Source organism: Phalacrocorax carbo, chromosome Z (assembly GCF_963921805.1).
Source record: "Phalacrocorax carbo chromosome Z, bPhaCar2.1, whole genome shotgun sequence".
Taxonomy (NCBI): Eukaryota; Metazoa; Chordata; class Aves; order Suliformes; family Phalacrocoracidae; genus Phalacrocorax; species Phalacrocorax carbo.
This window is the reverse complement of record NC_087548.1, coordinates 33,271,276-33,299,163: the sequence shown is the minus strand read 5'-3', so window position 1 is coordinate 33,299,163 and position 27,888 is coordinate 33,271,276. Positions and strand designations below refer to the sequence as shown.

The window sequence follows — 27,888 nt, the reverse complement described above, 5'->3', positions numbered from 1 at the left end:
CATCCCTTTGTCTTTCATTTTTATTTTCATTATCTGCAAATGTAAAGTTGACTTTGTTTACTTTAAGATTTACAAAGTAAACTGGGTTTACAATAGCATTTTACAAACACAGTGTTAGCGTTAGCATTTGGGTTTGGACCAAGCTTTTGAAGTGAATCTTCTGACTCTCTCCACTTACCAGGCTTTGGTTTACTTTGTGTCCTCGGTCTGCAAGCTGGATGACTTCCAGATAAAACTGAAGTGGAAAATCTGCTTCAGGAGTGCACACAATATGACCCAACTGTTAGTGGGCATTCACTGTTGAGCAATAGGCAGGAGTTAATCTCATTTGAAAACCGTGAATCCCATATAGTTTGACAGTTGGGTCCCAGCGTGGACTGGAGACTACCTCAGTGGCTTTTAATACGCGGGTGTTTTACCAGTTTTCAGTGACTGAATTTAAATTTTGAATACTGAATCTGACTCTTAAGTCTTGCTTCAGGTCCAACATATAGTTGTGTGGAGAGCTAAGCAGTGAAATTTACAAACACCATACTCTGAAACTATCCATAGCTGGACTATAAGTAATGATAAGGACAAATGTATTTTTTACACCAGATTTTCTGAAGTGGTTCAATATGTTTCCAACTAATGTACACGAGCACTTTTTCAATTCTTTGCTCTGAACTCTCTTCCAAAAACTCCTGAGACCTTTCTCCTAGCTAGGGTGATTCCTTTATACCAACACATAACTATGACAGTCACACTCCAGCTACATCTAGGTAGAGAATATTCACTTGTGATATGATAAAGCTGCCCCAGTTCTTTATTTCTTCTAATGGAATTCAAAAGCACATCTGGTTTGTTTTCAGTAGGAGGAGAAAAGTAGGAGATGTTGACAGCTGTGGACTAAAATTATGCCCAGCGTCCCCTACACGAAGTGTTCCATTTTGCACAGAATTAAAAAAAAAAAACAAACAAAAAAAACCCCCAGTTCTATACACTCAAAGCAGAAAGGTGGAGTGGTTGTGATTCCCTAGCCTACTGCTTATGTTGGTGGATAGAAACCCTGATTTTCAGGAACTCTCTGAATCTTTCTGTCACACAGGGCATCTGGCTCTTTCCTAATCTAGCTGAAATTTTTTCTGAAAAGTTCTACCTTCCCACAGCATCTATTTTTTCTGATACAGATTGTAGTTTAAAAGTCTCAAAGTTATAAGGTTCATCTCATTAAATACTGAAATGGAAGCACCTCCTGAGTGAAATGTGGCAGCTGTTAAACAGTGAACAGCAGTACTGCACAAGAGCTCAGGACAGTGAAAAAGAACGTTGTATCTAATTGAAACTGCAGGAGAATTGTTAGTAGACAGAATGCAATTATCCAAACTGGAAAGTGTCCAAAACACTAGGATTAATGTACATGCCTTTTCCTGTTTCTTAATGTTGTGGGAGAGGGAAAATGAGACTGTTACTGCACTACATTAATGTGTAAATCATTAGAATTCCACTTATTTGTTTCAAACCAAAAGAAAATCCTCTTTGGAAGAAAGTCTACTACATTATAGGATCAGAATAAAGCTAACTCAGCAGCAAGTGTCATCATTTACCTCCTTTGGCAGTTGTCCTTCTGGGTCTTATAAGTTGTGTTATGCACAAGCCCTGAACTCAAAGTCAGTGTGCTGGTTCAGAAGCACAACATCTCTTAAAGAGTGGCTTTACAGAACGATGTAACATGAAAAGCAAGCATTGGTAAGAAAGTACTCCTTTCCTTGCAGCATGATGTTATTACATGGTGGTGTTCGGGTATTTTGGCTGCTCTTTTATCCCCTTGCCATTTACTCGTGTCGTCACTTGTATGCTTGCTGAAGCAAGGTTTTTGGTCAGTCCTTTGCTGCATGCTCCTTCAAGTAAAAAGTTTCTTAATGGATTTTCTTTTTTAATTCATTAACTTAAAGAATTACCTTTATTTCAGCTGCAAGGGGTTCTTCCTTGTCCTTCATTTATGCTGTGTCAAAAAATACAAACTTCCTATCGCACTGATATTAACAATAGGTCAAGATTCATTCAGGTTGAGAAAAAGCATCCCTTGAAACTTATCACCTTCAATCTGCAATTCAGCAGGAAGTAAAGCATTTTCAGCTAAGATATGGTCTAGAAAATTCCATTTCCTTTAGAGGACTGAGATTGCTGCTTCCTCAGAATGAAATAACACTAAAACTAGGAACAAGAAAGATTACTGTGCAGTGGGAAAAGCTTCCCAGAAGAGTTACAAATAGAAAGTCCAAACTAGTTGATGAGATAATTCCTGTCAAGTTATTCAGGGTTAATGGAAAAACAGTAATGTAAATAAGCCACATTATAACAAACACAGTTACAAAAAATGGCCATGCTTTTAGATTAAGATTTAGATTAAGACATTAAATAGTTACATAGCTGTTCTACTAAAGCTGAGAGACTGCAGAGACACAGAAAACCTAAATGATTAAGACTCTGGAGAGAAGGCGCAGAGGAGAGGAGGATGAAATTAAAGCTTTCAGTGAGCTTTTTTTGAGAGAACACAGTGACATAAACAAAAGGACATGACTAACAGAAATGTTTGAGGTAGTTGGCATATCTCTAAATGTACAGAAAATGGTAAAACTTAAAGGAAGATTAGAATGTTTACACACTGGTCATTGCCATCACCTTTTTTCTGTTAAGTTTTAGTACTAATAAACAACCTTCCCTTAGGTAGAGTTGACTATTTATTGGGGACACCTTCCAGAAGAACTAAAAGTGAGATGGAACCTGAGATTAAAATAGGTAGTACCTGGGGATATTGATGCTAGTCCTATGCTAAAAGTCAGTGTGTTGTGCAGATCCTCTTGGAGACATGTGATGACCTGAGGTCAAGACTTGAAAACAGATGTGCTTAAAGGTTTGAAGTGATGCTGTGAAGGTGGCTGAGTCAATATATCAGAAGTTATAAATGAGTTTACTATGGCAAAAGGTAGAGGACAAATCACATAACTTGAATTTATTGAGTGGATGAACAGTGGTCTCTCTAAGAGTGTTGTGTATGTTCTTGCTGAGACTATACAGTAGGTTTACATAAAGGAAAAACATAAAATAAACTTAATAGTGAAAAAATAATAAAGCAGTTGCATATATATTAGTATGATATCTGCAGAAAATTCCTCCTTTAGTATTCTATGTTACTTGTCTTGCACAGAAAACACCTTCTTTGGTAAAAATTAAAAAGAAATCAAAGACAAATATTACCTTTCCATCCATGTAATGGCATAGTGGTCTATCACATTAATGTCAGTGTTGCAGGCTGATAGTATGGTACATTTACCATTTTATCACCCACAGGTGTAATTCTAACTAATAAAAACTAATGTTAATTAGTAAATGTGACTAATACAGGCCATTTACACAGATTTTGACCCCCTTCCCGTATCAGAGGTTCTGATACTCTTCTATGAACTAATATGAATCAGTCTGGGCATAATTCTGACACTGTTGTCACTGTGCATTAATATAACTACTCTCTTTGGCAGTAGCAGAGTCCTGCAGTGATTTTGAAAGGATAATGTTAAGGCATGCTTTTAGGAATATGATGTAATGTGCATATGATGAAGAGCTATTGCATTTATTAGGTCATTATCAGTTTAATTATTAAGAATACTTCTATATCACATGTATAAGAGCAGAATGGGAGTCACGTATAGCATGATCATGCAAAAAGAAAAATTACAATTTCTTTAAGAATATCTTTTCTGGACTTGAAACATTCACTGTTGCTTATATTTTCTGCCTCTTTATCGTTAAGAAAGTCTTCACAAGCTGTAAGAAGAGTAAATAACCTCAGTGATTTTGGCCAAATCTGCATGTTCCAGTGGCCTTACTCACCTCTGGACTCTCAAATTTGAGGCCTATGTGCTCAAAGTTATGCTGAAATAGCAAAACAGGATTAAATTTCTGGAAAATTCTACTAAGTAACATAGTGAATAGAAATACTAATAACTTTTTTATGGACCTGACAATAATAGGAAATGCTGGAATTAGACAATGAGCAATTGTTCAATGTTGCTGAAATAGAAGACAAGGAATTAAAACTGTCCTTGGAGTTAAAATCAAGACTGTCATGGCTATTTTTTTGTGCCTATAAACTTATGTCAGCGTATTGCAAAGACTTCCCAGAGGTTTCCTCTTTTTATAAGAGTAAAAATGGAGAACAGCCAGTATTTTATCCACCTTTCTTATTCTGATACAAAACTGAAGTTATAATACCTTTGACTGAATGTTAATTATTTGTGTTAGATAATAGGTAGTTAAGTAGGAAGAAAAAGATCATGCATCTTCTGTGCTACCAAAGATCTATTAATATTTAAAAATTATCATTTAGTGGTAACATATGAAGAGGTTTTTGGATATTAATATGCTGTGACTAGAAGAGATTCATTTCAGTCCTAATTCTACATCCAGCTAGACAATATTTAAGAAATCAAATTTGGTCTCCTGTGTACTGTGTTATGTAAGGAAAGTCACTTACACAGATTTAAAGTTAACTGTGATACAATGAGGATTTCTGGATGGTATCCCAAGAAAGCATTTTGAATATATTTTCCTCCTTTTTTCCCCTGTTGTGAATTAATAATGTGTTTATGGACCCATGTCTTGGAGAATGCTTTTCTGTTTATTTTTTTTTATATGGTGTTTATTTTATCTGTTGATACCACTTCTTACTTTTTCAATGTGTGTATTTACCTATAATTGACAAGCCGTTGCAACAAATTAGGTATCCCCTAGCTAGCTGGCCTTTGCAAAGAAGATCCCTGAAGGCAATTAACAAACGGAAACACTGCACGTTTTCTTAGCTTAAAATTCCTAATAAATCAATATGAGGCAAATATTCATACATTAAAGGTTAAATACTTTAAGTCTTTTGACAGTAATTCAGTGTATTTTCAAGAGAGGTGTAATTTTGGTATTAATTTTTTTCTTTCCATTTCATCACTGTTTGTCTCAGATAGTAAATATTTCATACTACTGACTGACACTTCACAGTTGGAACAACTAAGCATACAACACTCAGATCTAGTTTAGAGGCCTCCAGCTGCAAATTTATTAAGAAATATCATTCCATAAATAAAGCTAATGTTTATTCAGTGGCTTTATATCCATGGAAGCAATATTCACACACACATCATCAGAACTGCAGTAGCTAAGACCATAAGTCTGCCATCAGTCCTAGTCCCAAAAGAAGGATCAGATGCTCTTGATTAAGATGCCTCCATAATAAATCTCAGAATAGCTGTTGATGTCATTAACATCTGTATAGTCATGGCAACACTGCCTTAATTTTGAACTCTGAGATAAGGCTTGCAGACCGTATTTTCAAAAGAATTAGCATACTTGGAAAAGCACCTGAACACCTAACCTACACAGGTGCTTTTAGAAATCACATTGATGAGATTTAGATGATTAAGTGTTTTGGCAAATCTATATCTATCTTTAACATATTGAAATACCTTTCGAAAATCTTCGGGCTTAGGCAACTTTAACAGCATGATCAAGAAAAGGCATAAGACAGACCCAGACAAAACTATGCCTGGGGACAACAATACACTGTCCAGAATAGCTTTTTCCTTTTCTGCTATAAACTTCATGAGCATACAATGAGTGAGGACCAGGCCTCAGAGTTCAGAGCATGACAAGTCTGCTATTTAAAGAAAATATTTTTCCTTACCACAAATACAGTGATCGTCCAAAATACTGAGAGCTTTGAAGAACAAAGCTGCTATGCCTTTTTTTTCTGATTCCATACATCATGAAAGAAGCAGAAGTATGAATTAGCTCAATCATGGTTCCATGCTTGAGCAAATGAAGCAGATGGAAATATTACCTTCTGTTCAGGTGTGAAGTGGGTGAACAGTAACCCTCAGCCTTCATTCACAAAGCTCCCCAAAAGTCAAGCAGGTGAGGTTTGAATTAATGAATCAGAGGTTGCCATAAACCATTTGAAAGCACTGTAAAAGGTTAAAATATTTTTGTCCATTGGTAGAGACTATATTAATGGAAATGCATATTTCTCTGCTGAAATAGGTATTGTCTTAAAATATCAGACTTTTATGAGCAAACCATGTCACTTTACCATTTCTGTGTGAAATCTTGTAATTTCTGTGCTTACTTTTATCCTTGTAACATATCAACTTCAGTGACCTTGCTTTCATTTGATACTAACGTAAAAAAGGTAAGAAGGAATTAATTCACACAGATCAAATATCACACAGGTCATTCAGTTACTGCCAAGAAACCTGTTTGCTTTCTTATTATCATCAATAAAATCTCAAAACACATCTTTGATCTCTGTTTAGGTTCAGTGCATAGGTCTTTTCATTTGTTTGTTTCTGTCACTGTTCTTGATACTATTTCTGGAATTCTTGTAGACATTAGTCCTTCAAGTAAAACATAATTCATCTTCAGGTCTAGGAAAACTGATGTGGAGGAGAGGAGGTTGGACTGTTATTGGAGGCCGATTAGTATCTGGAAGGACTATTGTCCAATAGCTCTGATTTTAAATGATAAAGCAACACAATAAAAAAGTTGGTATTCTGAGGAATGTGTTAGGAAGGGTGGCAGAAGGGAGTAAAAGTTTAATGAGGAAACATGTCACTTAGCTGCCAAATAGACATCACCTTGGAAAGGTGCGACCCAGGATGTTACCAGTTTGCCTGCATTAAAAAATAAGTGATTGGTACTCTATTACACATTTATTATCCTGAGAATGGCATCCTGAAGTTAGGTACTTGCCATGTGAAAGAAACTCCTCCCTTCTCCTAATTTGTTTTTTTTAAGATGCTACGAATTAGACACTTTGAAATAGTCCTGTGTGGTTTCACTGATCCTTACAGATTCTTAACTTAAAAGAAGTGCATGGGTCATTGAACCTAAAAAATTCAGTAGCCTTCCCTTTCCCTTCAAAGATATGCCGACCCCCCCCAACCTCAGTTAAAGAATTCATGCAGAATATGATGTATTCTTTCTCATGCCCTCCATATAGATATTGTTCCATAAACCCCTCTTAAAACATTTCAGCAAAATCTGACAAGTGACAAGATCAGTCACTGCTCTTAAGGGTGAGCTGTAGTTCAAAAGGAGGAAAGTAATAATTCACTTTAAGGTCACTGCTAGTTAGAACTTTAACCTTGCAAAGTTTAGAAGTGTGAATAACTCATAAGTGTATAAATCAGCTTCTCAAGTAAATTAATTCAAAACCTAACTAACATGAACATAGACTGAAATAAATTTTTGCATTTTGAGCCTTTGGTTAGATCTCATTATTTTTTGTTTGTTTGTTTTCTTGCTAGCTTTTGTTGGGAGTTTTGGTGGAGGAACTGGAATTGTCAGTAACTCTTTAGGCCAACAGCTGCATGTGTAGACCAGTAACAAGCAGTGTAGTCAGTCATGTCATGAACTGACCATATGTTATTACTGATATAAGTCCTAATTGCAATATTTACTTTTATCTGTTTTCTGCCCTCTTGTCCATTTTACCAATAATACTTTTGAAAAATCCTGCTCCCAGATCAGTTTCAAGTATTCATTATTTATACAGTCAAATTGTTTAAGAAAGGTTTCTTCTTCTGTACCCATAAAGTGAAACCTTTCCTGGAAGCAGTCAATCTTTTCCTGTTTGGACATTTAAGATTCAGCATTTCTAATTATTACAGGGCTAAACCTAAGATCTTTATGCACTGGTATGGTAGATTTGGCCTCGTAATAATGTCTGTTGTTATTCTTAGACCTTACAGTCCTTAAAATTTCACACTTATAACAACCTTCTTTTCTTCTGAATAGAAGCATTTGGAACACTTATGCAAACATTGCATATATAGGTTTCATGTTAGGGGGGCGTATATACCTGTACTAACAGAAAAAGTGGTGAGGAAAATTGATGAATAGAGCTTTTGAACATTTCCTTCTTCAATACACGGAGATCTTAAGTTGTGCACATTAGAAATGTTAGTATAGATATTACACGTGGTCAAATCACTTGTGAACAAAGTGCCAATTCTCAAATAAATCTTTTCAAGCTTTCATTCTTTGTTATGAAATATTGCAGAAGTCTGCAATGGCATATCAAAATTCTACATACGACTAGGTTTGTTGCAACAATGTCAAGGACTTAGATGTAGGAACATTAAAGTGAATGTTGGTAGTCTACCCTGGTTATTATTACATAATTATTATTACTTGCGCCTTACTTTCCCAAAAATAAGCACATAAAACCTGAGACAACTTATAATATTTAATAGAATGGTTTTTGCAGCCTTGCGAACAGTGTATTTAAGTGCTTTACATTATAGAGTTTTTATCTGAGTTGATCTTTAAATGTTATTAAAATGACATTTAAATGCAAACTGATTCAAGTCTGAAAAAATGTTTCAAGAATTGCAAAAGTATATATTTGGTAATGGTGACCAATAGTACAAATATTGAATTCTGCATTATTTTAGAGTTTCACTTATGACATAATTTAAAAATTCAATTATGAAAATTTAAAATTAAATAAATTTAAAATGTTCTCTGATATGATTTGAAATTCATAGTAAGACTTGAAGAAAATTCAGAAACATCAGATACATTTAGAAAGAGGAAAGAGAGAACTGCAGAAATGCATTTCTACTTTTATTGCTAATTGTTTATTTTGGGTATGTACCTAGCATCACAACATTTAAGTCTCAATTCTTTCTGACTATTCCTATCAACAAACATAAATCTGTGTATGCATAAAACCATGTTATTTGACAATGACTGTTACCACCAGTAATATCAAATGCTTAAATGTTTTTTTCTTTTTCTTTTCAGATCTCTATCCTGAGGCAAAACAACAGGATGTGCCTTGGAGAAGAGTAAGTTAAAAAATTCCTTGTCCTTGATATTTTTAAAATTATAATAATACCTGGATACTGTATCTAAAATTTCAATGAAATTAGCCCATTATCCATGAATTTTAAAAATAGTAGGCCACTCCCACTGAGTCCTACACTGTTTATTCAGACTTGACCTTGATTTCAGCAGGAGCTTTGCCTGAGTAACATTCTTCTGAGTAACATGAATTTAAACATTAACAGTTTTAGGGAATTAGTATCACATATTTAAGCACCTGTTTCTTATTAAATCCCTCAATTTTATGAATAGAGAAACATCCTAGGTGATTTTGTTGCTTTAGGTAACGTTCCTCTAGAAAAGATACCCCAAGGAAGATGATCTATTCTTACAAACAAAGTAATAAAGACCGTGATGTCTTTTCTTTGATGTACATCTTCCAAATGTAAAGAACACACGTAAAATTATTTTTATGTGTTTAGATAGCTATTAATCACTGAGCTTTCTCCTTTATCTGTGCCTGGAATGTCTATCTTCTCTGTAGCGCTTGGAAAGTTACTTTTTATTGTAAAAAAATCACATAAGGCTAATATACAGTTCATGTCTCTCAGATAGTGTACTTGATAAGCTTTAAAACTGAAGCATTTTTCACATCCACATTATGTATTGTTTTACTTTATCCCAATAGCAGCAGGTTCAAATGCCAGTGACTCAATGACATAGCTTGTGCAGTAATGAATATCAGTTAACTGCTTGGTATTGAGGGAATGACTAGCAAAGTTTTTGCTATGACAAGTCTCTGCTGAGTCAAGAAGTTGTCATCCTGTTTTTCAGCAGCAAAATTAGTGCAATGTAAGTAATATTGATTTCCAAGTGGTATGATGTTACATTACAATGCCGGATGCTAATCTTAATTTCTATTTGTTAAAGATACTGCAAAGTGTGTTTGAGTAGAAAATGTAAAGTTACTATTAACCTGCAGTTATAAAAGAGAACACAAGCACACTTGGAATGTTACCTTTGGTTTGGTGATTTTAGGACTTGGATTTTAGACCAAAGACTAACACCAGTCCCTAAAGAAACAGAGGTTCTCTAGCCAGGAAAATTAATCTTGTTTCACTGCACACAAAAAAAAGATGCAGTGGTTGGAAGATAGGAGCAATACTGGGAGTAGATCATCTGTGCCTGGCTCCTGGGAGAATATTTCATGTTTCCTTTCCCCAGATATAAAAGCAATCTCTTACAGCCACTGAAATCACTTGAGGTATATCTTCAATTCATTTCAATTGTCACAGTTCCATTCCATTCAGCAGAGTGGTATTAATTTTCATCACCTCACTGCTTGAACATAAATCTTTATTACCTCAATTAATGAGTTTCATTTTTCCCTTCCTTTGATGTGCTTTGTGAGAATATACTATTATTCCAGTCACATTTGCAGGGTACTCTAAGAGACATTTGGCATAAACCCTTCCGTTTTGGAGTTATGCTGCTTTCAGGCCTACTGAGAAATTGATATCATACTCAATTCAGGAACGTCTTTTTGCTCTGAAGCTATTCTTTACTATTCACAGTTTTGTCCTGATAATGCCTCAAGATATTTTCACTAGACAGGCAGAGATAGAGTTCTAATGGCAGGATGCAAGCCGAGGAAGGCAAAATGCAGTTTTCTTTCCTTAAAGTTAATATGTTGCAAACATGAGATAATTCATAAGCAAAGTCTGAACCACACATTTAGATTTTAGAAGGATATGTGAGTGTTATGTGCTAAAACCAATATTTTGATTCAAAATACCTATGCCTTACTACATTTTACCCATTACAGATATGTACTACAGTTGCATTCACAGAATCATAGAATAGAACTATAGAATCATTTAGTTTGGAAAAGACCCTTAAGATGGTAGAGTCCAACCGTAAACCTAACAGTGTCAAGTCCACCACCAAACCATGTCCCTAAGCATCATGTCTACTGCTACTGGCAGGTAAAAATAGGTTCATTAATTTGCAGATTAATCTTTAATGCTAGAAGAGGTGCTATTAAGAAGGAACATGTTTTAACACAAAATTCAGATTACAGAGTTAATCTAAAGTTATGTCAACAGAAGTCATATGATAATCTTTGCAAAACTGTTGTCCATCAGGTTAATCCTGGACTGCACTTGCTTAAATGCAAAGCACCTTAACAAAACTAAAATGTTTTAATTAAGAGTCTTTAAAAAGTCTTTAAACTTAGCAAGGATGGTTAAAAAGAAAAAAAAAATCAGCTTTAGAATACGGGAGAACAGGATGGTGCATTCTTTAAAAAACAAAACCATGTGTTTTTTCTGAAAAAGTATAAGAATGGGGGAGCTGAAATTTAGTTTTTAACTGATCCTGCTCTGTCCTGTCAAATGACAAATATTTAACTCCTACTTTGAACATTTGCTGTATCAGTCAGGCTAATATGAAACTCCATTAAAACTTGATCAACAGATAATACATATAAATGAAAAATCTCTAAGCAATAGTGTCTGGAAGCAGGAAGAGTTTTAATTTTAAAATTATTTTGTTGATTGTTTTAAATGGCTTCAGGTTTCAAAGTTTTTGGACACAGGACGTTTTCTAATTGTTGGTCTATTCAAAAGCTTATCCCCCTTATGATAATGACAAAAGGTATTCTTTGTTATAACAAAACCAATCTAGATCTCTAAAAATATTTTTCAGTTCTGTCTTTCTGCATACAGCAGAAGGTTTTCTAATATTCTGTTAATAAATTTCTGGATTCTTTTATTATTTCATATATTGTGTGTTCTTTAATTAAATAGAATTTGTTAACATTTTTAATCCTTTTTATTTATTACAGCCAAATTAGTACTAATACAATTATCAACAGATAATTGTAAACAAACAAAAAGTGGTATTTTGCCTCTGTCAGAGATAAACATTTTGCATTATGCAATACAAATAACAATATTATTTTCCTGCAGTGCAGATTTTGCCTGCTCATTCTGATATTGTGGATCAGGCAGCCAAATTAGTTTTTTTCTTTTCCAGCCTCAGTGTTTCTATATGTTCACTCATAAATTACTTCTAAGTAGATTACTTTGCCAGCCTTGTATTCTAGGGAAGACTTTTTTCAAACACTTAACTCTATGTGTGATTTGAAACTTGATCTCAAGGAAAAAGAGAGAGGCCACTAATCAAATATTTAAAAAAAATCTGAAATAATCTTCTCTACCTTATAATCATAATGTCAGGAAGTTCAATATTTCTGCTCAAACAAAAAGCCTGGTAGACATATTTACCAAAGGCCTTATGATGTTTGCAGTCGACTTTGCAGAAGACAACATTTATTAAACCTTTACAATGTCTGGCAGGTGCCATGCATTCTCCTGGGGATTAGTGTTATTCAGATATTGTCTTTCATTTGAACTTCAAACCCTTTTCCTTTTTTTAGAGACAGCTTTTTAATAGGATTTGGAAATTAAAACCTTTTTATTTGTGTCATTATAATACCCACTACGAATTTATGCTTGGGAGATAAATGCCAATAAAGCTAAAAGCTACTGCAATTTTTAAGAGGGAAAAAAAGAGGGGAAGAGGTATAAATGTAGTTTGAATCATTCAAAAAACTAAAGCATGACCTGTGATATGTTCTTCTTCCTTTTTTTTTTTTTTTTAATGAATAAAGCAGAGACAGGTATTTCCCAGTATTTCCATCTTTCAATATCTAGTCCCAGTATTTCCATCTTTCAATATCTAGTCCCACAGAGACTTTATGGTGTTATAAGGAGACAAAATATTGTGTTTAGTAAGATTTAGTCTTAGCAACAAAAATTGGTTAAGAATTCAATTTTGAATGTGAAAAATAAGATCTGAAGAAGAGGACCTTAACAGATTTTGCTTCTTTAAAGCCTCACATGTAGACAAAAAATGTAGGTTCCAGCTTTCTGGAGTCTAGATTTCTAGTGTAGGTAAATTTGGGCAAAACACAGGTAATTTAGGAACTAAAACAAAATGGTGCTCAGAAAGAAGATGATTAGACAGTTGCTTACAAATTCTCTTTCATTTTGTGCTTTTTGTATTTAGAGAATATGTTTAATTCCATAGTATACCTTAAAGTAAGCTCAATGTAAAATTAAAATGGAAATAAATATCTTTAAAACATCAGTAACAGAATTCAGGCCGCCAAAAGATACCTACTGTTTTGGGAAACAGGATGATATATCGATTTACTTTTTTTCCTAGTTTCTAAAAGGAAAGGTTTCCAAGGATCTTCCTTCCATCCTCTCTGGTTTACTATATCTCTCTTGGGGGATGAATGAAGAGAAGGCCATCAAAGAGTCCTACTTTTGTTTTCCTGGAACTGATAAGAATCTCCTCAGACTTCTGTAAGAGCTGAATGGAAGTGTGTCCACCTTTTTGCTTGTTTGCCTTTTACACTAGAAATGCTCAGTAAACAAAACTCCTGTCCTTTCAGCAAGGTTTTTATGTGTTTTCTGCTGAGCTATAGGCCTCCAGTTCAGTCCCATAAATATCCACACTGCTAAAGTTTCCAGCTACCTCAGTCTCACCAAGCAGCCCGCTATAACACTGTGCCTTGTGGATTTCTCTGTGCTAGTGCAGGTTCTGACTGCTTCTGGTTCAGGGTCCTAAGAACACTGTTATCATTGATTGCAAGCATTGCTGCCAAAGAAACTGGGGTACAACTCCAAGGTGAAAAATAAACAGTGTGATAAAATCTGTTTTCACAATAACATTTTTGGTTGCTTAGGGGTAGCACTGGGCTATAAGTTTTGTTTGCCTTTATTGGGCATAGTGGAGGGAAAGGGTGAAAAAAGGGTGTGAGAAGTTATGCTGGGATTTCTGAAGAAATGGTAAAATAACCACAGGGCTTGCTGGCACATACAGCCATGTTAGTGGAGAATAAGAAAAAAAAAAGGAGGCAGACTCTGAAAAAGGAGAAAAGTGAAATAAGAAAGAACCAGAAAAGTGAGGAAATCGTGAAGAAACTTGTACTATCAGATTCACACCATCCACAGATGCAAAATTCCACAAACACCTGTCACATTTGCGTATATTCAACACCTGGAAAGTTTTCCAAGAAATTTTTGGAAATTTGACTTTTGTCAAAACATTTATGTCTTAAGTTGGTCCCCACAGGTTTCCAGCTCATTCTTAGATCTTTCCTGATACAGAGAAATGTGTTTTTAGACTGAGTAACTGAGGTTTAATCAACATTTTGCTATGTGTGTTTTAAATTTTGTTGGTTGTGAAATGTGCAACTTAGCAATATTTATTTTATTGTTGTGTAAAAAATGTTATGTGACCTAGAATTCTAAAAACTCTTGGATGAACAGCCAGACAGAAAGTTAACAGTTTCTCTATGTGGCACCTTTAAACAAAAACAAATGAACAAAAGAAAAAAAAAAAAAAGGAAAAAGAAAAGGTTACTAGAAAGAAAGCTGACTCTTATTTAAGAATTTTATAAGTAACCTAAAACTTTTTTATACCTCCGTGAAGTTGTTTAATATTTCAGATGCTTTCTTCCCAAAGCAAGGTGGAGTGGTTGTTTCAACTTTGAATTTTTGACTTATTATAACAAAAAACAGATATTAACAAACATTCTGCAGATACGATTATTATGTGATCACTCAACACAATGACTTCTTACCAATGTAAATAATAATTTTAAAACAAATTCTTTTTTAGTTTAACAAGTTTTGTTTAGCTTTCTCCAAAAACAAATCTGAAAGACTATCTAGAAGAACTGGAAGAAAAGTATATTTTTGTTTTATATTTCTCTCTTTAATCCTTTTCCAAATGTAGACAGATACCAGAGTTTCTAACCTGATGGATACTATTTCATACAGTTGTATGAAAAACAGAATGGTTTTTTCATTGCTTTATCTCAGTGCACTTTCACAGAGGTAACTGTGGATTGTTAATCAGTGCTCTACAGCTGGAACTAGTTGTCTGACAGTGAAGATAGGGAGCTGTGGTTTGAAAAGAATTAAGAGGAAGTAAAAACCCCTAACTGAAAAAATTCCTCACAGACTTACTAGTAGAACCTGATTTTATTGAAAAATCAGTGTATTGTTTTGCTTTGGTTTTCCTTTTAAATTTCTATTCAACTTTTATGAAATATGTTTTGTCATTCTAGCTATACTAATGTAACGATGCATCATGACTTTCCTGCATTTTAAAGGGTTGTACTAATACCCACCTCACCCAAAAAACTTGACATCTTGTTAAAAAGTTATAATTTTTACTGTCATCAAGGACAAGGTGGAGGTCTTTAAAAGTAAGGAGGAGAGAAAAAACAACATAAGGCCAAATGCAAAGGTACATATTTTGAGGTTTTCTCTACCAAAACTAATTGACACCCATATTTAAAGAATAAACTGCTATTGTGCTAGATATTATACAAATTTAGAAAAGCAATAACTCCTAATTTGCATTGTCATGATTTTAAGTACTAATTCAGAACAGCGTTATAGGGCAACCCCAGTTCTGTAGTTCCCTCTATACTACAAAAGCCCGCTTGAAATTGAGGTTATTACAGTGTTGGTTTACTCCTTTTATAGTCTACAGATGCTTAGAAAACTTTGAAGATATAAATACAGGAGAGAGTTTTTGCCTGGAAGCTCACTAGAAAATACGTAAATAAGAGATGGTGTAATGAAATGCGAACATTGAAATATCTTCCTTATAGAAACTGCTAATGTAATGGAAGATTTTCTTCAGTTTGGGTATACATTCTTCTTTAACTCAAAGAGAGAGTTTTCCCATTTCTGACACCAATTTAAAGTGTAAGTTCCTCCTGAAATATTATCTTCCCTTTTGATCTGTTCAACAATGAAGAACAGTGAAAGTGACTAAGTAGAAGAGAATCCATAGTTTATTTCTTTCTCTTTCCCGTGTTACATAATCTTATATTGGTGAGGAAATTCAAAGAGAAAGAGGGTATATAACATATACTAGAATATATACTCTTTCTGATCATTTTCCTACATGCAGTATTATTATGTTAACCACTCATCTCGTGCATGAAACCTTTTCAGATGCATTTTAAAAGAGTAATTTTACAGAATCCAGGGAATTTCTCTTATCTGTCATAACAGAAATGTTTTCAAAGGATGCTGTGTAATTAAGCATGAACTCCCCTGCCTGAGCAGCAATCCTAAATCAAATTGTGTTTTTCCAGGTGTTTCTCCAAACACTTTAGAATATTTCCAAGCGTAACCCCTTACAACTAATATTGCACTGACTCGTCTGGAGTTTACTGGTCTTCATCTTTTATTTTTCTTTTTCTTCTAATGATAGCTGTGTTCTAGAAGATTTACTTTTCAGAAGTTTATGCTAAATATAATGGTGGAATTCAGGTGTACAAACCTGAGACAGGGCCAAATTCAGAGGAAAATTGGGAAAGATTTAATAAGTCCACTTATTTCAACATGAACATTAGAGGGTTCTTTTCCACTTTTTTCCTGCAGAATTGTCTATAACGTCAGCAATACATTAACATGAAATTTACACTTTCTTACATGTTTTCTGATTTAGCTCTTTGAGTGAAGGATAGTACATAAAATTTATATCCAAAAGAATTCAATTTTTAGAGTTCTAAGCCAAAATGAAAAATAAAAAAGGTGAAAGTGGACTTTGTTGATTATATTATTCACTCAGTGAACACTTCTGAACAAAAAATAGTCCATTTACCATGAGCGGTGTGAAATTGTTTTGAATTATGCAAGGCTGAACCTGTTGCAGGGTATCGAACATGAAAATTCCCTTAATGACTCAAAGTCCCAAGAGCTGAAACATTAGATTTCCCAAAGCAATGAAGGAAATCTTTTAGTTGATGTAATATGTGATATTTTCTCAAAAAGCCTGAATATAAAGAATTTTCATAGGACAATAATAAGCAAACTATGTGAATAACTCTGGGGATAAAAAGAAAAGTGTTAGAGGTAGCATTACAACAGCATTTTGCTTCTTATTCATAATGGATCTAATGGTAAAAATACAGTAGAATTGAATGTCAAAGACAATATAACACACTGGGCAGTTTTCACAAAAAAGAGATACTTGCATTAAATTTGTAGTATTAGGAATAAGTTTTATCATGATGTATCAAATTTTTTGTTGAATATTTCAGTACAAAGCACCATATTTATCTAAGCCTGTGCAGAAGAACAAAACAAAACAAATTTGACTAAATATTATTTAGGACAAAATACACAGCATTAGTATTTTTACAATACAATTTTATAAATTTGTTTCAAAGGAAATAAATGACAGATTGTATCTTTTTATGTTTGCATAGTTTATACTACAAAGTTTAAACCTTCTGTTTTATTGAAATGAGCAATTAATCATTTTGGTGTTTGCACATGACTGTCAGAAGTTATTAAAACCTTTTGTTTCTACAAAAGTTAAAAACATGAGCAGGCAAGAAGACAGAAAGTTTTCTGGAGTGTCTAGAATGGAAAGTATGGTCTGGTTTTAAATATTGCCTTAAAAGATACATATTTTATTCTTAAGTATCATACTTGTATACAATATTACCTCTAATAGTGTTCTAAGATTTCTGATGTCTTATTTCATATGTTGTGTTCTGTCGCTATGCTGCTGTACCAGTTTGTCCTGTTTCTTAAGTTATGTGCAGTGAACACTGAAAAAATCAGAAGTAGTTGTTCTCCCAGAAAATATATAATACATACAGAATGCTGCTAATGTATCAAACAATTGTCAGTAGTTTAGATTTCTTCCCGTACTAAACCATTTAAGACCTCTGTTTCTTATAGGTTGCATAGATTCTAAGCAATTTACTTCCTTAGGTTAAATATTTTACATTTTTTCCCTTAGTTTTTTGACTCTGATTTGGAATTAGAAATTAGACTTCTTTATTCTCTGGTTTGTTATTAATTTACACTCATACTGGACAACCTATTGTAGTGGAGAGATATCCAGTCTAAATCTAAAAGTCTTAGTCAGGGTAGCAGAACAAGATGCAAGATGGAGGAGTCATGAGCTTCCTGTGGGCTTGCCTTTCAGACATACTTTTAGAATTGACCTTGGTTTAGACCATTTCATTTTCATAGGTTTCTTTGATATGAGAAAAGCCTTGCTGTTCCACTTTAAAATAATAATAATAAAAAAATAAACTAAAAAATTACCTATTCTTGTAATTGCTTTGCAATTGTCTTTACAAATTTTAATAAATTTTAGTGGTTATAATTTATTAGCCCAGCTTGAGTACATACATATTGTTGGTCAGGTTCTTTGGTAGTGAAGACAGTAGTCCAAATCTTTTAGCCCAGTTTTCTTGTAGGAAGCCTACTCAAAATTAATAGATAGACACTTCAGTGACTAAGAAATAACACTGCTAAGAAGGAAGCAGGCAGGAGCCCTTTTTACCCATCAGTCAGTTTGAAGACTCACTTCAAAGACACTATAGGATTAGAACCATTTATGCCAACACACAGAAGTAGCCACTCAGAAGCTAAGAGGAGACGTATCTTTGATTAACCCTTGCTTCCTCCTTTGGAATAACACTCCTGGAAGGAAGATGAGGAGGGTCAATTGTCCAAAGACCATTTACATGTAAAGCAGCAGCTTACTTCCAGCTTGATGTTAGTCAAGAACAATAAACTACAAAGATCTATTCCACCTAGATTCTTTTCTATCAGTTGTGCATGCAAACACACGTACTGGCATGGAGGCAATGCCAGAGTTAGAGTTAATGTGTCTAGTTAGTGCTTATGTATTAAGCATTGGTGATGGAAAAAGAATATGCATGCCGTCAGAAGCTATCCCATTAACCACTGCTATTGAAGTTCAGCATGTGATCAGTTTTGACATATCTTCACCTACTATCACAAGGGGCTGAGGTTTCTTTTATTTGTCCCCCAATCAAACTGATCTTATCACATACATTTGCCCTTGCTTATTGAGGCACTACTGTGGTGTAGCCTCTTCTACCTGGGGGGCAAGAATATTCACTTACTGAAAAGAAATCTTGACACCAAAACCACAGCAAAACCCTGATATTTCTAGTTGTTTATGATGCAGTAAAATACATATTTCCTCAATCACATAGGGAGTTTGACAGAAACAGCTTGTTCCTGTCCCAGGTAGCTATTATAATGACGTTTTGTAGCTGTTTTCCTAAAGTATATGAAGCAGAGGTGGTATTTTGGTTGTTTTGACAGGTGACCAGTTATTTAAGTTCCTACAATGCCTACACAGCCTGTATTCATCAGACATAGTAAAGAATTAATCTAAAGGGAAAAGGAAAGAGGATGAGAAACAATCACCTGCTGCACTTGAACTATCAAGACAGCTGTATAATTCACCAGTTGTTAGCCTGTTTGGCATACTCTTACCTTTTGGATTAGGAAGCTACATGGTGATATTCTACATGAGAAATGATAAAAGTAAATTTTTAAAAATACAATCTTCCCAGTGTTCCACTTTCATCTCACCAGCAGCTCCTGTGTCTCAGCTGTAAAGATTCAGTTGCTTGTGTATCATTCTGTAATGACCCATCTTTAGAGCACAAAAAACACCCTCTCTCCCTTGTCTTTGTTTTTAATTAGGCATTTAAAAAAATTAAAGTCATCTTGCGGTGAGTTAAAAAACAAAAAGATAAAATCCCTGCCAAACCAAAAACACACACACAAAAAAAATCACAAAAGCTATTGAGTTGACACAAGTGAGGATGAAGTAACCAGCTGGAAGGGAGCTGGAAAAAAGCTGCTAAAACCAAAAATGAGTCATTCATCTCTCATATTGGATTTACTTCCTGTAGGAAAGGACACACAAATGTGGTCTTACACTACCTTAATTACAGAAATTCTTGCAGAAGGTGTCCCTATTATGTTTAAGGAAGCCTTCTCAAGGAAAACACAAGACAATCATATATTTAAAATAATTTTCCATTGTCTTGATAAAAGAGACAGTGTTGTTCAGTGTGTTGTGTTATCTACTTCAGTCTCATCTTCTGTTGAGTTCTTATACCCCAGCCAATATTATGACAACTGAAGGCTAGCTCTCCTGGGACTCTGGTTTTTTACCAGAATAAAATAATCAGAAATGTGTAGCTTTGTATTTATGTGATTGTAAGCAAGCAGTAATCACAGAAGGAAGGAGGAGAACTTTAAAGTCATACTAAAATCAAATGCAAAAGTTCTGAATATAAGCAACAAGTGCTTGCATCTTTCTGATCTCCCCTTCCTTATACAGAAATATAAACCCTGTTTTACACACACCATGCAGTCATAGAAGTTGCTGCAGGGTATTCCTGCTTCTAGCTAGTTGGAGCCTCAAGAAATTTTTACTGCCAGGTTTTGGGGTTTTGATTTTTTTTTATTATTATTATTAAGGAGTTTGTTTCATCTGAAATTCAGTAAGTGAAATATTAAGAATGAAGCATTGCAGTAACCTGAGAGAAAGAAAATAACAAAAAAGAACAACAGGAAAAAAAAAACAACTGAGCCAAGCCTCAAGCAACAAAGAGGGTTGGGATTTTTTAACTTCTGTCTCTCTGAGGTCTGTTTGTGATGGATGATGTGGAAATGAACATCAGAGTAAATCTTAAACTCTGAATACCAAAGGCATTTATAATGTCAAACACCATTTTTGTTCCTCTTTGGTTTTATTCCCATTTTCAAGCTGAAATAAGTAGCCCTAGGAATTGCAGAAAACTGCAGTGCAGTCAGCTTCCTGAACAGCAGCTGAACTGCTGGGCTTTTGGCAAAGACTTTACTTCATTTATGCATGTAAAATTCCTAAATGTGTGACTGCAGTTAACCTTTTATATATGCCTTTATATATGCATAGGAGCCTATACAAAACAGTCAGGGCCCATGAAGTCCTCAGCTCACTTGTGACTTGCACAACACCCAAGTAGGTCCAGATAAGTATATGTATTTATAAATGACAAACAGGTCTACAGCAGGTTAACTGTTATGATTCCAGATATATTTCAGGTGTAACCCAGGTATCTACTTCCATCATGGGTTAGAAAGTGAAGACTTAACAGACTAACAAGTCAAAAAAGCTGCAATGAAGGAAACTGCAAAGTTGTTAGCCCCTGCTATTTGTCCTTTCTTTCTGTCACATAACTATCTCTGCCTTTCCCATTAACACTTGTATCATCTCCCCACTCCTTCCCTGAAGAAGCCATTTGGTTTTGAACCTCAAAACATTTGTTGCTCGAATGTCAGAAAGTCTCCTGATTCTGCCAAGATTGTGGTGAGAATAAGTCCCTCAGTTCATGGTTAATGCAGCTGTTCAGGGCAGGGAAAGCTGTGACAGCAGGAACATCCCCATTCTTCTGAATAGGATAATTTCTGTGATCCTGTTTACCCAATGTCTCAAGAGTAGTTGGGTCAGCACAGTAGATGGGAGGCATTTATCATGTCATAGAGGCAGGTATAATTACCTCTAGATAGGGGTAAAAAGAAATTTGTTAAATTAGTTTTACTACCAGAGGATATGCCTTAAAAGGGCATATCTTAATGCAGTTACTCAGTTGATTACAATCAGTCCTAAGTAGCCCAAAAAACAAATGTCTAACTCTGTTCAAGCTAATGACTGAAGATAGTATGATTCTTTGGAGGAATAATACAGTAGGAGGCTAGTGAAGATGTCGAGCAATGTATGGATTAAAAGCAGGTGAAAGGTATCACTGTGAGTCAGGGTCATTCAAAGGTTGTGCTAATTTTATTTTTCCATCATTCTCAAGATCTCTATCAGAGTCAGAGTGGAAGCCTGTGGCCTCACGTACTCCCTCACTTCAGAGCTTCAATGTCTGCCACCTGCTGCTTCTGTACTTCAAAACTCTCTGAAATTTCACAGCACAGAAATGTGGAATATCCTCACTTTGTTCTATTTTGAAAAGAAGTGTAGATCTATAATACACTACTTAATTACACAGTAAGGATCCCAATCCTGCCCTTTGAATAAAAAGTGGTTTTAGATCTTCAGTGAAGGGAAATAGAATTTAGGTTGTATTTTGACCTCTGTTTCACACATCTGTATTTGCAGATCTAGCAGGAGAGAGGATCTGAGACTCAGCTCTTCTGTCACAACAGGATTATAGTGATGTTGCTGCACTGCCAATTCTTAACTCATGGTGCATAAAGTTCAGAATATCAGCTACCCTGTTTGTGTTGTGATGAAAAAGTCTGTGTTTATTTCTGATTTTGTGCCTTGTTGGTCTCTAAGCTGACAAATGGAGATAAAGATACTGAAGTTCAGGAATGCCCAGATACGAAAGTTAGATTCATTGAGTATGAATATAACACTCCAAGGGAGACATCCATGTAGCATAAAGCAGCTTAAGGCACTGAAGCATTGCCTAGGCTTGCATTTCTATTTATTAGCATGTTAAATTTCACTAGATGAATAACATAGCTAAATGCAATAGTAATATTTCTCATATTTTACTCAGCTTGAGTTTACTTTGTACATTAATTTATAGTACCATGAAGTTTTCTATGTCTCTTCTGTGTGTCCTGTATTTTCTAGGTCAAACATAGGAAAATGCCATAAGTCACAGGAAATAGGAAATAACCAAGAGGTTTGGGATTTTTAGTACCTTTCACTGAATTTACCCTGTGTGGAATCTGGATTATAACAACTGTCCTATAGCCCAGTGAGTCTATTCTTTTGTCTCAGAAGGGTTTTTCAAAGTGTAGTTAATTAATTTTCATAGCTATTTGTGCCTTATCATTATCTAACTTTTACACAAGGCTTTAAATTAATGTTTGTTGCAGATATTCATTTCATAGAAGTGCATAGACTGACAGGAGTACAAAAATTCAGAATACACAACAGTTTTTTTCTCATTTTGTCCTCATGAAGCTACAAGTTGTGACCTCCATGACAATGGAAGATTTATTTGCAGGGAAAAAAGATAAAAGCTAAACCCCAAACGTCTTTTCAACAAATAGATGCTCTTGTCATTAGCTTTTTTCTTTTTTTTTTCTTTTTTTTTTCCTTCTTTTTTTTTTTTGTGGTCCCCGGGAGTATATATTCTCTTCTGTGGGAGTGTTACAGATGACAATATCAAGCACTTCCTATGTTCCCACCTCTTTTATAAATGAAGTGTCTGACAATCCAAAAGAAATGGTTTATCATTGTAAGAGTTTGTAAAGCAAACAGTCTTATTCTCCCAGCTGTTGCTTGCAAAGCCAACATATTCTTGAATAATTCATGCCTACTTCCATGTAACTAAAGGGAAACTTTGCTACTGTACCTGGTTGTTTGTCTGGGCTGTACGCTCTTATAGTGCCCCCCATTCCTTCTTCAACTAATAGCATTGGCCAAATATATATATACATATACACGCACATAAAAATATATATGAACATACACATGCAAAATGTATTCCTATTCCGACAGTTATATAAAATACAGTTCTATTTATATAAATAAGTATCTATACAATAGAAGTGGAAATATTATCTTATATATACATAATACATATAATATGCAAAATAACAATCGGGAAACTAACTATACATATATTGGCATAATTATATATATATAAGGATATATATATAATCAGCAAAATAAAAATGCATTTTGTTATCCCCAATACAGAATTTACTAGATAATTCTAAAATAATTATATGCTCTGTAAAAACTTTAGAAATAATATATTTTAACATTTTAATTTCTACTAATATTATATTGCTGCTGGCACAGAATATCCACTCTGATTGTTTTAGTTACCAGGTGGCAGTGGAATGCAGCCTTTCAAAAATAAAATATAGGAAATATTTTCAGACATGTATTTTAAGTCTTACCTCCCATACACTATGAATCTCAGAGGGGATGCTTTATGGATAAAAATACTTACATAAATATTATTATGGGAGGTTCTTTCTTTACTGCGGATGCATGGTGCACTCTTGCCTTTTTCAAATGCTGCAGAGTATCAAATTGCTTTTTGCTAAGCACCTCGATTTGCACTAGTCAAGCAGTAGATTTTTCTTTCTTTTTCTTACATAGAAGTAGCCTGAGTCAGATTGATGCAAACGATAATGAAATCTCAAGTCAGCAGAAATTCCAGTGTAAGGAAGATCTTGAATATTACAAAGAACTGTCTTAACTGGCTACACACTGTTTCTTCTTGTATAATTCAATATAGATAGCATGACAGGGGGCATGCGTATAGCCTGCTGCTACCTTGGATGTCTGCAGGGCAGAGTGCCCTGCGAGGCAGTCCTGAAGGGCAAAGGGTTCTAACCAGGCTGGACATTCTTCAGGAAGGGAGAGTGGCCATCAGGAAGGCCATCCCCATGTGCTGAAAGATGAGCCACTGGGGTAGAAGACCAGCCTGGCTGAACAGTGAGCTTTGGTTGGAACTCAGGAAAAAAAAAAGAGAGTTTATGAACTGTGAAAGAAGGGGCAGGCAATTCAGGAGAACTACAACGACGATGTGAGGTTATACAGGGAGAAAATTAGGAGGGCCAAAGCCCAGCTACAAATTAATCTGGCTACTACCATAAAAGACAATAAAAAATGTTTCCATAAATACATTAACAACAAAAGGAGGGCTAAGGAGAATCTCCATACTTTATTGGGTGTGAGGGGAAACATGGTGACAAAGGATGAGAAAAAGACTGAGGTACTTAACGCATTCCTTCCCACAATTTTCAATAGTAAGACCAGTTTTTGTCAGGGTACACAGCTCCCTGCACTGGAAGGCAGAGCTGGGTAGCAGAATGAAGCCCCCATAATCCGTGGGGAAATGGTTAGCGACCTGCGACACCACTTAGACACTGACAAGTCTATGGGGTTGGATGAAATACACCCTAGAGTACTGAAGGAGCTGGCAGAGGTGTTTAGTGAGCCACTTTCAAGCATTTTGTCAGCAGTCCGGGCTGACTGGGGAAGCTCCAGTTAACTGGAGGTTAGCAAATAAGACGTCCATCTACAAGAAGGGCTGAAGGAGGATGTGGAGAACTACAGGCCTGTCAGTCTGGCCTGGGTGCTGGGGAAGGTTATGGAGCAGATCATTTTGAGTGCCATCACAAAGCATGTACAGGACAAGCAGGTGATCAGGCCCAGTCCACATGGGTTTATGAAAGGCAGGTCCTGCTTGACTAACCTGATCTCCTTCTGTGACAAGATGACCTGCTTAGTGGATGAGGGAAAGACTGTGGATGTTGTTTACCTGGACTTTAGTAAAGCCTTTGACACTGCATTGCACAGCATTCTCCTGGAGACACTGGCTGCTGATGGCTTGGATATGCATACTCTTTGCTTGGTAAAAAACTGGCTGGACGGCTGGGTCCAAAGCGTTGTGGTGAATGGAGGTAAATCTATTTGGTGGCTGGTCACAAGTGGTGTTCCCCAGGCCTCACTTTGGGGGCCAGTCTTGTTTAGTATTTTTAACAATTATATGGATGGAGGGATCGAGAGCACTCACACTAAGTTTGCAGAAGACACCAAGCTGGGCAGGAGTGTTCATCTGCTTGAGGGTAGGAAGGCTCTTCAAAGTGATCTGGACAGGCTGGATCAATGGATTTATGCCAATTGTACAGGGTTTAACAAGGCCAAGTGCTTGGACCTGCACTTGGGTCATAACAACCTCATACAATACATTGGGCTTGGGTAAAAGTGGCTGAAAAGCTGCCTGGCAGAGAAGGACCTGGGGGCGTTGGTTGACAGCCACCTGAACATGAGCCAAGAGTGTGCCCAGGTGGCCAAAAGCATCCTGGCTTGTATCAGGAATAGTGTGGCCAGCAGGAGTAGGGCAGCGACTGTCTCCCTGTATTTGGCACTGGTGAGGCCACACATTTGAATATTGTGTTCGGTTCTGGGCCACTCAGTACAAGAGTGTCATTGAGTTTCTGGAGCATGTCCAAAGAAAAGCAACGAAGCTGGTGAAGGGTCTAGAGAAGAAGTCCTGTGAGGAGTGTCTGAGGGAACTGGGGCTGTTTAGTCTGGAGAGGAGGAGGCTGAGGGGAGCCCTATTGCTCTCTACAACTATCGCTCTCTACAATCTCTTGGGTCTCTAGGACCGGAGGGAATGGCAGGAAGAGAAGACAGGGGAGGTTTAGGTTGGATATTAAGAAAAGGTTCTGTGGCGATTCATGACACAGACTCTGTATTCATGCACAAGCAAAGCCAAAAACCTTTATTCACAAAAGAGCAGCCTTAATATAGTCTGCCTCCTGAGCTAGTATTTTTTCCTTCTCTCCACCTCTGAATGTGTTCTATCACACTAGTTCCATATATTATATAAACATAGATAAGCGCACTCTCCTGCTTCAATGATCCAGCTGTGCCCCTGACCTTCTGTCCTGCATATGAAGGCCTCAGTTCTGTGGTTTTGTGGGTTGTTTTTCTATCCCACGGCTTGCATCCAATAAGGGCAATGAGATCTCTGGTGCTGTGACAGGAGGCCATATTCACCTACTCCACTGGTTCTTCACCCAGTGGGTGGTGGAGCACTGGAATAGGCTCCCCAGGGAGGTAGTCATGGCACCAAGCCTGACCACTATTCAAGAACCACTTGGACAACAATTTGGCATTGTCCTGTGAAGGGACTGGAGTTGATGAACCATGTGGGTCCCGTCCAACTCAGAACATTCTTTGATTCTATGAACTACCTGAAAGGAGGTTATAGCAGCGTGGGTGTTGGTGTCTTCTCCCAAGTAACTAGTGATAGGATGAGAGGAAATGGCTTCAAGCTGTGCCAGGGGAGGTTTAGATTGGATATCAGGAAAACTGTTTTCACTGAAATGGTTGTGAAGCTTTGGACCAGGCTGCTCAGAGAAGTGGTTGAGTCACCATCCCTGGAAGAATTTAGAAGATGTGTAGATGTGGTGCTTATGGACATGATTTAGTGGTGGACTTGGCAGTGTTAGGTTTATGGTTGGACTTTGTGATCTTAAAGGTCTTTTCCAACATAAACAATTCTGTGACTCTGTGATTCTGTGACTATCGGCCACAGAGTAACTCCCTGGACTATGACCTCATGATCTAATTCCTGATCCCCACATCACAGTGTGTCATGCAAATATTAGTCAATGATTTCTGAGTTTTCCATTTTGATTCTACCTTTTTTGGGTGTTCTTGTGCAATAATAAGTACCATGCATGGTCACTTTTTGCCTGAAGATCTTTGGCCTGAAATAATATTCTCATTGAATTTAGTCATTGAACAACCCCTAGCCTGAGGACCATTGCTTCTACAAATGAAGGGCCAATGTGATGTTCTACTTCCAAAGGATAGTCCCACCTACTGCATATTTATATTTAAAGAAATATAGTTTTAGCAAAAACTTCACAGATTAAAGAAAATGAGGAATATTTTGCCCTTTCTTCCCATCCCTCTTCTCATCCCTCTCCTATATCTTTTCTTGTCCTACATTTTTCTATCACACTAAACATCTGGCCCCTGTCCTTGCTGCTTCTGAAACCAGTGTAAAACCATAAATGAAGTATTCTCATGCTTTTCTGATAAATTTCCAAAACAAAATAAAACTGACAAATCTTATAATAAAATCTGTCATATTTAGGTTCAAAATATGGACAGTTAGGAACTCAAACTGAAGAAGAGAGCAATCAAAGGGCAGTTCCTGGCAAGTAAAAATTCAGCATCAAAAGGAGTTCCTTCTTCCTCATGCACTGTTTCACAGGAAATTATTTAAGGTGACATTCAGATGCACATCAATCTCTGGGATCTGTGTGTGGGTTTTGCCTCTTTCAGACAGGAAAAAGATGTATGTCTGGGTGACATCATGTTTCTTAGACTCTTACTCAGTCTCGCCAGCAATGACGACTGGCCTTTAGAGAGGGAAAAGTAATCTAAGTGTGAGAAGGATAAGCCAAGAATAGAGCAATGATATATATTTTATTTTGGTCTACAAAAAAAAGGTAGTTGTAAAGGTTTGATTTTTTTGAGACTTCCAAACTTTATTAAAAAAAAAATATTAGGAGAATTTAGAAAAGTTTAGATAAGTCTTGGGACATCTTTCTATATAAGAAACTTTGATGCTACAACAAAATAATGAGGTAAGAGCCA

General features: G+C 35.8%; 1 long non-coding RNA gene across 1 annotated transcript in view; it reads left to right on the top strand.

The window, feature by feature from the left end:
* LOC135310494 (uncharacterized) overlaps positions 1–27,888 on the top strand; it is a 575,505-nt gene that overhangs the window by 423,750 nt on the left and 123,867 nt on the right. The window contains exon 5 of the long non-coding RNA XR_010370574.1: positions 8,836–8,879. This is a non-coding gene — a long non-coding RNA (uncharacterized LOC135310494). The remainder of the gene's footprint in view (positions 1–8,835; positions 8,880–27,888) is intronic.